This window comes from Aulonocara sp. 'chitande type north' Nkhata Bay, linkage group LG12 (assembly GCF_057382095.1).
Source record: "Aulonocara sp. 'chitande type north' Nkhata Bay isolate Kocher_YH1m ecotype deep benthic linkage group LG12, A_spYH_male_GT1.1, whole genome shotgun sequence".
Classification (NCBI taxonomy): Eukaryota; Metazoa; Chordata; class Actinopteri; order Cichliformes; family Cichlidae; genus Aulonocara; species Aulonocara sp. 'chitande type north' Nkhata Bay.
This window is the reverse complement of record NC_141355.1, coordinates 71,667-86,493: the sequence shown is the minus strand read 5'-3', so window position 1 is coordinate 86,493 and position 14,827 is coordinate 71,667.

The window sequence follows — 14,827 nt, the reverse complement described above, 5'->3', positions numbered from 1 at the left end:
AATTTTAAATTGAGACTATGTTTTAGCACAAATATTATAATTTGGCAGAAATACTATAATTTAGCAGAAATACTATATTAAGCACAAATCCTATAAAAAGCAGAAATGGTATGATTAAGCACAAATACTACATTTAGTAGAAATACTTTGTTTTAGCACAAATCCCATAAAAAGCAGAAATACTGTACTATGATTTAGTAGAAAAACTATAATTAATCAGAAATACTAAATTTAGCAGAAATACTATATTAAGCACAAATACTATGAAAAGCAGAAATAGTATGATTAAGCATAAATACTACATTTAGCAGAAATACTATATTAAGCACAAATCCTATAAAAGCAGAAATAGTATATTAAGCACAAATCTTATAAAATAGCAGAAATAGTATGATTTAGCACAATAGTAATAAGTTAAACAGAAAAATTGGAAAAGCAAAATGGACAGCTGAAAAAATGCTGAACATGCTGAGGGTCCCTCAAATATACTTGTTAAATGACAAAAATCTGCAAAAAAATTTATTACAGCCACACAATCACAAATATGTACACATGAGGAAACACACTTGCACAGAGAGACCCACACACAAGATCCAATTCAGTCAACCAGTCTAAATATATTGAATTTAAATCTTAGAATGAGATCATCCCATTAAAAGCCTTTCTCTCTCTCTCTCTCTCTCTCTCTCTCTCTCTGTCACACACACACACACACACACACACACACACACACACACACACACACACACACACACACACACACACACAGGGAGAGAGAAGTAAGTTTCTAGGTCAGCCTGGGAGCTGGTGAATTTGAATCCACCAATCAGAGAGGCTGTGCACTTTTCCCCACCAAAACAGGTGCATCTGTTTACACACGCAGCAGCACAGAGAGACACAGGATTTTTGCAGTCTATTTCTCATAGTGACGACTCCCCTCAAACAAATGACCGTAATTTCCTAACCGTAGGGGCTAGAACGGTCATTCTTACACCGTTTTGTTCAGAAGAGATGGGGGAATCTTCAAGTGTTGACAATTTAATATTAAAATATGAATTTTTAGAGATATATGACATGGATGACTTGTTGACTTAGAAGCCACGAATTCCCCAATATGCAAATTTGAATGCCTGAGACCACATATGTGATTGGCTGGCTGGGAAGCCGTGCAGGCCCTGATTTGTGGATTTGAATTCCTCAGCCCTCAGATATGATTGGCTGGCTTAGAAGCCACGAAGGCCCCAATATGCAAATTTGAATGCCTCAGGACACTTATTTGATTGGCTGGGAAACTGTGCAGGCCCTGATTTGAAAATTTGAATGTCTCAGTCCTCACAGAGGATTGGCTGCCTGGGGACCTGGCAGAAATATATAGAAATACTATTATTAAGCATAAATACTACATTTAGTAGAAATACTATGTTTTAGCACAAATATTATAAAAAGAAGAAAAACTATAATTTAGCAGAAATACTATATTAAGCACAAATCCTATAAAAAGCAGAAATACTATAATTTAGAACAAATAGTATAAAAAGCAGAAATACTATAATTTAGCAGAAATACTATGTTAGGCACAAATCCTATAAAAAGCAGAAATACTATAATTTAGCAGAAATACTGTATTAGGCATAAATCCTATGAAAAGCAGAAATAGTATGATTTAGCAGAAATACTGTATTTAGCACAAGTACCGAAAAGTACCAGAAATACTATGATTTAGCAGAATAGTAATAACTTATTGAAACACAAATGCACAGAGGGACACACAAACACAGGCTCTAATCCAGTCAACCAGTCTAACTATGTTCAATTTAAATCCTACAATGACATGCTGTCAAATAAGGGCAGGGTCCTCTCTCTCCCACTAAACACACACACACACACACACACACACACACACACACACACACACACACACACACACACACACACAGGGAGAGAGGACTAAGTTTCTAGGTCAGCCTGGGAGCTGCTGAATTTGAATCCACCAATCAGAGAGGCTGTTTACTTTTTCCCGCCAAAACAGGTGCATCTTTTTACACACGCAGCACAGAGACATAGACCTGCTTCTTTCAGTTTATTTCACATAGTGAGGATTCCCCTCAAACAAATGACCATAATTTCCTAACCATAGGGGCTAGAGCGGTCATTCTTACACCGTTTTGTTCAGAAGAGATGGGGGAATCTTCAAGTGTTGACAATTTATCATTAAAATATGAATTTTTAGAGATATATGACATGGATGACTTGTTGACTTAGAAGCCACGAATTCCCCAATATGCAAATTTGAATACCTGGAGCCCACATACATGATTGGCTGGCTGGGAAGCTGTGCAGGCCCTGATTTGTGGATTTGAATTCCTCAGCCCTCAGATATGATTGGCTGGCTTAGAAGCCATGAAGGCCCCAATATGCAAATTTGAATGCCTCAGGACACATATATGATTGGCTGGGAAGCCGTGCAGGCCCTGATTTGAAAATTTGAATTTCTCAGTCCTCACAGAGGATTGGCTGCCTGGGGACCTGGCAGAAATATATAGAAATACTATGATTAAGCATAAATACTACATTTAGTAGAAATACTATGTTTTAGCACAAATACTATAAAAAGCAGAAATACTATAATTTAGCAGAAATACTGTATTAAGCACAAATCCTATAAAAAGCAGAAATAGGATGATTAAGCATAAATACTACATTTAGTAGAAATACTATGTTTTAGCACAAATAGTATAAAAAGCAGAAATATTGTAATTTAGCAGAAATACTATATTAGGCACAAATCTTATAAAATAGCAGAAATAGTATTATTTAGCACAATAGTAATAAGTTAAACAGAAAAATTGGAAAAGCAAAATGGACAGCTGAAAAAATGCTGAACATGCTGAGGGTCCCTCAAATATACTTGTTAAATGAAAAAATCAGCAAAAAAATGCACAGGGAGAGAGAAGTAAGTTTCTAGGTCAGCCTGGGAGCTGCTGAATTTGAATCCACCAATCAGAGAGCCTGTGTACTTTTTCCCGCCAAAACATGTGCCTCTTTTTACACACGCAGCACAGAGAGGCACAGGATTATTGCAGCCTATTTCTCATAGTGAGGACTCCCCTCAAACAAATGACCATAATTTCCAAACCGTAGGGGCTAGAGCGGTCATTCTTACACCGTTTTGTTCAGAAGAGATGGGGGAATCTTCCAGTGTTTACAATTTATCATTAAAATATGAATTATTAAAGATATTTGACTTCTAATGCACCATAACTGAGTAGAGCGAAGCAAAAACTGCCTTGACTTGCCCTCAAACAACGCTTTGTGACTTGAAATCTATTTGGAGTATCGATATCATTCTTTCACCGTAAGAGACAGCAGGCTTTGGTGAACAATCATGGAAATTTTCAGGTCTCTGTGGAAATCCAACAAAAAGTTATGACGAGAGAAAAAAGTGGTTCATTTCCACAGTTTGAAATCTGAAGAAATCTGAGCGAAGGACGAATTTCCTACCCTCAAACAAGTCCAACTCATTTCAGAACGGTAATAGGTGAGAAAGAAATTCTTGAATTGTGAGCGTCAGGGGTGTCTGAAGATATTCGGGGACAAGCCTCATGTCTTAACTTTGCTTCGTTAAGGAGATATGACGATTCGAATATGCCTCTCATTACAGAAATCCAGCGGTGATTTTGAACAAGCTCTCCATTCACTTTATATGGAGAGTTTTCTGACCTTGTGTTAGTCTGAGGAGATTTGCAAAAATTCTATAAATCCCACAACAATGATGGTGACATTTTCTGAAAGCCAGCAAAAATACCTACGTTTTGATGTATAATTTGTGGAAGTTGAGTGAAAATTGAGCAAGTAGCAGGAAGTTGTTCGGACATGAAGTGAAAATTGCAAAACCTTCAGTGGCACACTGGAAGACAAGAGCATAGCAACCATAACAACACATGTATTTTGTGAAAAATCACAATTTTGCAACTCAAAACTTTAAGAGGCATAAAAGTAAAACAGTAAAAGATTTGAAAAAGCTGAATCATACCTGAATAGCCCAATAATTTGTGAACATTTTAAAGTTTGAATGGTTGTTCTAGGTGAAAATATGAGGAAGTAGTTAAGTTTCAAAAACAAGCAAATTTTAGCAGAATTGCAGAAGTTTCCCATTCATTTCAATGGGACAAATTAAAGGAAAAAAGTGGAATATTTTAAAAAGTATAATAGTTAAAAATAGCAAAAATCGTAGCGTAAATTAGCAGAAATAGCAGAATAGTTTAAAATTTGAACGGTGAAAATCGGCTGAAAATTGTGGAAGTAGTTAAGTGCCAAAAAGTGTACGGAAGCAACTAGAATAATAATAATAATAACTAGAAAAATTTGCATTTCCTGCGAAAATGCAGTGTGGATGCTTTAAAGCTGAAGCTGTATGCAAAAAGTAGCTGAAAAAGCTCAAAAGTTGCAGAAATTGTAAAAACTTTGCACAAGCAAAAGAAGTTTGCTAAAATGGAATAACTTAGCAGAACTGCAATATCTTAGAGGAAACATAATACTTGGCAGAGATACAATAGCATAGCAGAATTTAGCAGAAATATTGTAACTTACCAGAAACATGATAACTTCTCAAAAATACAAGAATTTAGGAGAAATAGTATAAGATAACAGAAAGAATATATTTAGCCAAAAATACTTAAACATTACAGAAACACTATGATTTAGAAAAATAGTACAACAGAGCAGAAATATTGTGATTTACCAGAGACACTGTGATGAACTATGAATATTGTAATTTTAAATTAAGACTATGTTTTAGCACAAATATTATAATTTGGCAGAAATACTATAATTTAGCAGAAATACTATATTAAGCACAAATCCTATAAAAAGCAGAAATGGTATGATTAAGCATAAATACTACATTTAGTAGAAATACTTTGTTTTAGCACAAATCCCATAAAAAGCAGAAATACTGTACTATGATTTAGTAGAAAAACTATAATTAATCAGAAATACTAAATTTAGCAGAAATACTATATTAAGCACAAATCCTATGAAAAGCAGAAATAATATGATTAAGCATAAATACTACATTTAGCAGAAATACTATATTAAGCACAAATCTTATAAAAAGCAGAAATACTATATTAAGCACAAATCCTATAAAAGCAGAAATAGTATATTAAGCACAAATCTTATAAAATAGCAGAAATAGTATGATTTAGCACAATAGTAATAAGTTAAACAGAAAAATTGGAAAAGCAAAATGGACAGCTGAAAAAATGCTGAACATGCTGAGGGTCCCTCAAATATACTTGTTAAATGACAAAAATCTGAAAAAACAATTTATGACAGCCACACAATTACAAATATGTACACATGAGGAAACACACATGCACAGAGAGACACACACACAAGATCCAATTCAGTCAACCAGTCTAAATATATTGAATTTAAATCTTAGAATGAGATCATCCCATTAAAAGCCTTTCTCTCTCTCTCTCTCTCTCTCTCTCTCTCTCTCTCTCTCTCTGTCACACACACACACACACACACACACACACACACACACACACACAGGGAGAGAGAAGTAAGTTTCTAGGTCAGCCTGGGAGCTGGTGAATTTGAATCCACCAATCAGAGAGGCTGTGCACTTTTCCCCACCAAAACAGGTGCATCTGTTTACACACGCAGCAGCACAGAGAGACACAGGATTTTTGCAGTCTATTTCTCATAGTGACGACTCCCCTCAAACAAATGACCGTAATTTCCTAACCGTAGGGGCTAGAACTGTCATTCTTACACCGTTTTGTTCAGAAGAGATGGGGGAATCTTCAAGTGTTGACAATTTAATATTAAAATATGAATTTTTAGAGATATATGACATGGATGACTTGTTGACTTAGAAGCCACGAATTCCCCAATATGCAAATTTGAATGCCTGAGACCACATATGTGATTGGCTGGCTGGGAAGCCGTGCAGGCCCTGATTTGTGGATTTGAATTCCTCAGCCCTCAGATATGATTGGCTGGCTTAGAAGCCACGAAGGCCCCAATATGCAAATTTGAATGCCTCAGGACACTTATTTGATTGGCTGGGAAACTGTGCAGGCCCTGATTTGAAAATTTGAATGTCTCAGTCCTCACAGAGGATTGGCTGCCTGGGGACCTGGCAGAAATATATAGAAATACTATTATTAAGCATAAATACTACATTTAGTAGAAATACTATGTTTTAGCACAAATATTATAAAAAGAAGAAAAACTATAATTTAGCAGAAATACTATATTAAGCACAAATCCTATAAAAAGCAGAAATACTATAATTTAGAACAAATAGTATAAAAAGCAGAAATACTATAATTTAGCAGAAATACTATGTTAGGCACAAATCCTATAAAAAGCAGAAATACTATAATTTAGCAGAAATACTATGTTAGGCACAAATCCTATAAAAAGCAGAAATACTATAATTTAGCAGAAATACTATATTAGGCATAAATCCTATGAAAAGCAGAAATAGTATGATTTAGCAGAAATACTGTATTTAGCACAAGTACCGAAAAGTACCAGAAATACTATGATTTAGCAGAATAGTAATAACTTATTGAAACACAAATGCACAGAGGGACACACAAACACAGGCTCTAATCCAGTCAACCAGTCTAACTATGTTCAATTTAAATCCTACAATGACATGCTGTCAAATAAGGGCAGGGTCCTCTCTCTCCCACTAAACACACACACACACACACACAAACACACACACACACACACACACACAGGGAGAGAGAAGTAAGTTTCTAGGTCAGCTTGGGAGCTGCTGAATTTGAATCCACCAATCAGAGAGGCTGTTTACGTTTTCCCGCCAAAACAGGTGCATCTTTTTACACACGCAGCACAGAGACATAGACCTGCTTCTTTCAGTTTATTTCACATAGTGAGGATTCCCCTCAAACAAATGACCATAATTTCCTAACCATAGGGGCTAGAGCGGTCATTCTTACACCGTTTTGTTCAGAAGAGATGGGGGAATCTTCAAGTGTTGACAATTTATCATTAAAATATGAATTTTTAGAGATATATGACATGGATGACTTGTTGACTTAGAAGCCACGAATTCCCCAATATGCAAATTTGAATACCTGGAGCCCACATACATGATTGGCTGGCTGGGAAGCTGTGCAGGCCCTGATTTGTGGATTTGAATTCCTCAGCCCTCAGATATGATTGGCTGGCTTAGAAGCCATGAAGGCCCCAATATGCAAATTTGAATGCCTCAGGACACATATATGATTGGCTGGGAAGCCGTGCAGGCCCTGATTTGAAAATTTGAATTTCTCAGTCCTCACAGAGGATTGGCTGCCTGGGGACCTGGCAGAAATATATAGAAATACTATGATTAAGCATAAATACTACATTTAGTAGAAATACTATGTTTTAGCACAAATACTATAAAAAGCAGAAATACTATATTAAGCACAAATCCTATAAAAAGCAGAAATAGGATGATTAAGCATAAACACTACATTTAGTAGAAATACTATGTTTGAGCAAAAATCCTATAAAAAGCAGAAATACTATATTAGGCACAAATCCCATAAAAAGCAGAAATACTATGATTAAGCATAAATACTACATTTAGTAGAAATACTATGGTTTAGCACAAATAGTATAAAAAGCAGAAATATTGTAATTTAGCAGAAATACTATATTAGGCACAAATCTTATAAAATAGCAGAAATAGTATTATTTAGCACAATAGTAATAAGTTAAACAGAAAAATTGGAAAAGCAAAATGGACAGCTGAAAAAATGCTGAACATGCTGAGGGTCCCTCAAATATACTTGTTAAATGAAAAAATCAGCAAAAAAATGCACAGGGAGAGAGAAGTAAGTTTCTAGGTCAGCCTGGGAGCTGCTGAATTTGAATCCACCAATCAGAGAGCCTGTGTACTTTTTCCCGCCAAAACAGGTGCCTCTTTTTACACACGCAGCACAGAGAGGCACAGGATTATTGCAGCCTATTTCTCATAGTGAGGACTCCCCTCAAACAAATGACCATAATTTCCAAACCGTAGGGGCTAGAGCGGTCATTCTTACACCGTTTTGTTCAGAAGAGATGGGGGAATCTTCCAGTGTTTACAATTTATCATTAAAATATGAATTATTAAAGATATTTGACTTGTAATGCACCATAACTGAGTAGAGCGAAGCAAAAACTGCCTTGACTTGCCCTCAAACAACGCTTTCTAACTCTAAATCTATTTGGAGTATCGATATCATTCTTTCACCGTAAGAGACAGCAGGCTTTGGTGAACAATCATGGAAATTTTCAGGTCTCTGTGGAAATCCAACAAAAAGTTATGACGAGAGAAAAAAGTGGTTCATTTCCACAGTTTGAAATCTGAAGAAATCTGAGCGAAGGACGAATTTCCTACCCTCAAACAAGTCCAACTCATTTCAGAACGGTAATAGGTGAGAAAGAAATTCTTGAATTGTGAGCGTCAGGGGTGTCTGAAGATATTCGGGGACAAGCCTCATGTCTTAACTTTGCTTCGTTAAGGAGATATGACGATTCGAATATGCCTCTCATTACAGAAATCCAGCGGTGATTTTGAACAAGCTCTCCATTCACTTTATATGGAGAGTTTTCTGACATTGTGTTGGTCTGAGGAGATTTGCGAAAATTCTATAAATCCCACAACAATGATAGTGACATTTCCTGAAAGCCAGCAAAAATACCTACGTTTTGATGTATAATTTGTGGAGGTTGAGTGAAAATTGAGCAAGTAGCAAACAGTTGTTCGGACATGAAGAGAAGACTGCAAAACCTTCAGTGACACACTGGAAGCCAAGAGCATAGCAACCATAACAACGCATGTATTTTGTGAAAAATCACAATTTTGCAACTCAAAACTTTAAGAGGCATAAAAGTAAAACAGTAGAAGATTTGAAAAAGCTGAATCATACCTGAATAGCCCAATAATTTGTGAACATTTTAAAATTTGAATGGTTGTTCTAGGTGAAAATATGAGGAAGTAGTTAAGTTTCAAAAACAAGCAAATTTTAGCAGAATTGCAGAAGTTTCCCATTCATTTCAATGGGACAAATTAAAGGAAAAAAGCTTAATATTTTAAAAAGTATAATAGCAAAAAATACCAAAAGTCATAGCGCACATTAGCAGAAATAGCAGAATAGTTTAAAATTTGAACGGTGAAAATCGGCTGAAAATTGTGGAAGTAGTTAAGTGCCAAAAAGTGTACGGAAGCAACTAGAATAATAAAGAATAAAGAGAAACAGGAACTCAATAGTGTGGATGCTTAAAGCATCCACACAACTAGAAAAATTTGCATTTCCTGCGAAAATGCAGTGTGGATGCTTAAAGCTGAAGCTGTATGCAAAAAGTAGCTGAAAAAGCTGAAAAGTTGCAGAAATTGTAAAAACTTTGCAGAAGCAAAAGAAGTTTGCTAAAATGGAATAACTTAGCAGAACTGCAATATCTTAGAGGAAACTTAATACTTGGCAGAAATACAATAGCATAGCAGAATTTAGCAGAAATATTGTAACTTACCAGAAACATAACTTCTCAAAACTACAAGAATTTAGGAGAAATAGTATAAGATAACAGAAAGAATATATTTAGCCAAAAATACTTAAACATTACAGAAACACTATGATTTAGAAAAATAGTACAACAGAGCAGAAATATTGTGATTTACCAGAGACACTGTGATGAACTATGAATATTGTAATTTTAAATTAAGACTATGTTTTAGCACAAATATTATAATTTGGCAGAAATACTATAATTTAGCAGAAATACTATATTAAGCACAAATCCTATAAAAAGCAGAAATGGTATGATTAAGCATAAATACTACATTTAGTAGAAATACTTTGTTTTAGCACAAATCCCATAAAAAGCAGAAATACTGTACTATGATTTAGTAGAAAGACTATAATTAATCAGAAATACTAAATTTAGCAGAAATACTATATTAAGCACAAATCCTATGAAAAGCAGAAATAGTATGATTAAGCATAAATACTACATTTAGCAGAAATACTATATTAAGCACAAATCTTATAAAAAGCAGAAATACTATATTAAGCACAAATCCTATAAAAGCAGAAATAGTATATTAAGCACAAATCTTATAAAATAGCAGAAATAGTGTGATTTAGCACAATAGTAATAAGTTAAACAGAAAAATTGGAAAAGCAAAATGGACAGCTGAAAAAATGCTGAACATGCTGAGGTTCCCTCAAATATACTTGTTAAATGACAAAAATCAGCAAAAAAATTTATGACTGCCACACAATTACAAATATGTACACATGAGGAAACACACATGCACAGAGAGACACACACACAAGATCCAATTCAGTCAACCAGTCTAAATATATTGAATTTGAATCTTACAATGGGATCATCCCATTAAAAGGCTTTCTCTCTCTCTCTCTCTCTCTCTCTCTCTCTCTCTGTCACACACACACACACACACACACACACACACACACACACACACACACACACACACAGGGAGAGAGAAGTAAGTTTCTAGGTCAGCCTGGGAGCTGGTGAATTTGAATCCACCAATCAGAGAGGCTGTGCACTTTTCCCCACCAAAACAGGTGCATCTGTTTACACACGCAGCAGCACAGAGAGACACAGGATTTTTGCAGTCTATTTCTCATAGTGACGACTCCCCTCAAACAAATGACCGTAATTTCCTAACCGTAGGGGCTAGAACGGTCATTCTTACACCGTTTTGTTCAGAAGAGATGGGGGAATCTTCAAGTGTTGACAATTTATCATTAAAATATGAATTTTTAGAGATATATGACATGGATGACTTGTTGACTTAGAAGCCACGAATTCCCCAATATGCAAATTTGAATGTCTGAGACCACATATGTGATTGGCTGGCTGGGAAGCCGTGCAGGCCCTGATTTGTGGATTTGAATTCCTCAGCCCTCAGATATGATTGGCTGGCTTAGAAGCCACGAAGGCCCCAATATGCAAATTTGAATGCCTCAGGACACTTATTTGATTGGCTGGGAAACTGTGCAGGCCCTGATTTGAAAATTTGAATGTCTCAGTCCTCACAGAGGATTGGCTGCCTGGGGACCTGGCAGAAATATATAGAAATACTATTATTAAGCATAAATACTACATTTAGTAGAAATACTATGTTTTAGCACAAATACTATAAAAAGAAGAAAAACTATAATTTAGCAGAAATACTATATTAAGCACAAATCCTATAAAAAGCAGAAATACTATAATTTAGAACAAATAGTATAAAAAGCAGAAATACTATAATTTAGCAGAAATACTATGTTAGGCACAAATCCTATAAAAAGCAGAAATACTATAATTTAGCAGAAATACTATGTTAGGCACAAATCCTATAAAAAGCAGAAATACTATAATTTAGCAGAAATACTATATTAGGCATAAATCCTATGAAAAGCAGAAATAGTATGATTTAGCAGAAATACTGTATTTAGCACAAGTACCGAAAAGTACCAGAAATACTATGATTTAGCAGAATAGTAATAACTTATTGAAACACAAATGCACAGAGGGACACACAAACACAGGCTCTAATCCAGTCAACCAGTCTAACTATGTTCAATTTAAATCCTACAATGACATGCTGCCAAATAAGGGCAGGGTCCTCTCTCTCCCACTAAACACACACACACACACACACACACACACACACACACACACACACACACAGGGAGAGAGGACTAAGTTTCTAGGTCAGCCTGGGAGCTGCTGAATTTGAATCCACCAATCAGAGAGGCTGTTTACGTTTTCCCGCCAAAACAGGTGCATCTTTTTACACACGCAGCACAGAGACATAGACCTGCTTCTTTCAGTTTATTTCACATAGTGAGGATTCCCCTCAAACAAATGACCATAATTTCCTAACCATAGGGGCTAGAGCGGTCATTCTTACACCGTTTTGTTCAGAAGAGATGGGGGAATCTTCAAGTGTTGACAATTTATCATTAAAATATGAATTTTTAGAGATATATGACATGGATGACTTGTTGACTTAGAAGCCACGAATTCCCCAATATGCAAATTTGAATACCTGGAGCCCACATACATGATTGGCTGGCTGGGAAGCTGTGCAGGCCCTGATTTGTGGATTTGAATTCCTCAGCCCTCAGATATGATTGGCTGGCTTAGAAGCCATGAAGGCCCCAATATGCAAATTTGAATGCCTCAGGACACATATATGATTGGCTGGGAAACCGTGCAGGCCCTGATTTGAAAATTTGAATGTCTAAGTCCTCACAGAGGATTGGCTGCCTGGGGACCTGGCAGAAATATATAGAAATATATAGAAATACTATTATTAAGCATAAATACTACATTTAGTAGAAATACTATGTTTTAGCACAAATACTATAAAAAGCAGAAATACTATAATTTAGCAGAAATACTATATTAAGCACAAATCCTATAAAAAGCAGAAATAGGATGATTAAGCATAAACACTACATTTAGTAGAAATATTATGTTTGAGCAAAAATCGTATAAAAAGCAGAAATACTATATTAGGCACAAATCCCATAAAAAGCAGAAATAGTATGATTAAGCATAAATACTACATTTAGTAGAAATACTATGTTTTAGCACAAATAGTATAAAAAGCAGAAATACTGTAATTTAGCAGAAATACTATATTAGGCACAAATCTTATAAAATAGCAGAAATAGTATGATTTAGCACAATAGTAATCAGTTAAACAGAAAAATTGGAAAAGCAAAATGGACAGCTGAAAAAATGCTGAACATGCTGAGGGTCCCTCAAATATACTTGTTAAATGAAAAAATCAGCAAAAAAATGCACAGGGAGAGAGAAGTAAGTTTCTAGGTCAGCCTGGGAGCTGCTGAATTTGAATCCACCAATCAGAGAGCCTGTGTACTTTTTCCCGCCAAAACATGTGCCTCTTTTTACACACGCAGCACAGAGAGGCACAGGATTATTGCAGCCTATTTCTCATAGTGAGGACTCCCCTCAAACAAATGACCATAATTCCCAAACCGTAGGGGCTAGAGCGGTCATTCTTACACCGTTTTGTTCAGAAGAGATGGGGGAATCTTCCAGTGTTTACAATTTATCATTAAAATATGAATTATTAAAGATATTTGACTTCTAATGCACCATAACTGAGTAGAGCGAAGCAAAAACTGCCTTGACTTGCCCTCAAACAATGCTTTGTAACTCGAAATCTATTTGGAGTATCGATATCATTCTTTCACCGTAAGAGACAGCAGGCTTTGGTGAACAGTCATGGAAATTTTCAGGTCTCTGTGGAAATCCAAAAAAAAATTATGACGAGAGAAAAAAGTGGTTCATTTCCAGAGTTTTAAATCTGAAGAAATCTGAGCGAAGGACGAATTTCCTACCCTCAAACAAGTCCAACTCATTTCAGAACGGTAATAGGTGAGAAAGAAATTCTTGAATTGTGAGCGTCAGGGGTGTCTGAAGATATTCGGGGACAAGCCTCATGTCTTAAAGTCGCTTCGTTAAGGAGATATGACGATTCGAATATGCCTCTCATTACAGAAATCCAGCGATGATTTTGAACAAGCTCTCCATTGACTTTATATGGAGAGTTTTGAGACCTTGTGTTGGTCTGAGGAGATTTGCAAAAATTCTATAAATCCCACAACAATGATAGTGACATTTTCTGAAAGCCAGCAAAAATACCTACGTTTTGATGTATAATTTGTGGAAGTTGAGTGAAAATTGAGCAAGTAGCAAACAGTTGTTCGGACATGAAGTGAAAATTGCAAAACCTTCAGTGGCACACTGGAAGCCAAGAGCATAGCAACCATAACAACGCATGTATTTTGTGAAAAATCACAATTTTGCAACTCAAAACTTTAAGAGGCATAAAAGTAAAACAGTAAAACATTTGAAAAAGCTGAATCATACCTGAATAGCCCAATAATTTGTGAACATTTTAAAGTTTGAATGGTTGTTCTAGGTGAAAATATGAGGAAGTAGTTAAGTTTCAAAAACAAGCAAATTTTAGCAGAATTGCAGAAGTTTCCCATTCATTTCAATGGGACAAATTAAAGGAAAAAAGCTTAATATTTTAAAAAGTATAATAGTTAAAAATAGCAAAAATCGTAGCGTAAATTAGCAGAAATAGCAGAATAGTTTAAAATTTGAACGGTGAAAATCGGCTGAAAATTGTGGAAGTAGTTAAGTGCCAAAAAGTGTACGGAAGCAACTAGAATAATAATAATAATAATAACTAGAAAAATTTGCATTTCCTGCGAAAATGCAGTGTGGATGCTTAAAGCTGAAGCTGTATGCAAAAAGTAGCTGAAAAAGCTGAAAAGTTGCAGAAATTGTAAAAACTTTGCAGAAGCAAAAGAACTTTGCTAAAATGGAATAACTTAGCAGAACTGCAATATCTTAGAGGAAACATAATACTTGGCAGAAATACAATAGCATAGCAGAATTTAGCAGAAATATTGTAACTTACCAGAAACATGATAACTTCTCAAAAATACAAGAACTTAGGAGAAATAGTATAAGATAACAGAAAGAATATATTTAGCCAAAAATACTTAAACATTACAGAAACACTATGATTTAGAAAAATAGTACAACAGAGCAGAAATATTGTGATTTACCAGAGACACTGTGATGAACTATGAATATTGTAATTTTAAATTGAGACTATGTTTTAGCACAAATATTATAATTTGGCAGAAATACTATAATTTAGCAGAAATACTATATTAAGCACAAATCCTATAAAAAGCAGAAATGGTATGATTAAGCACAAATACTACATTTA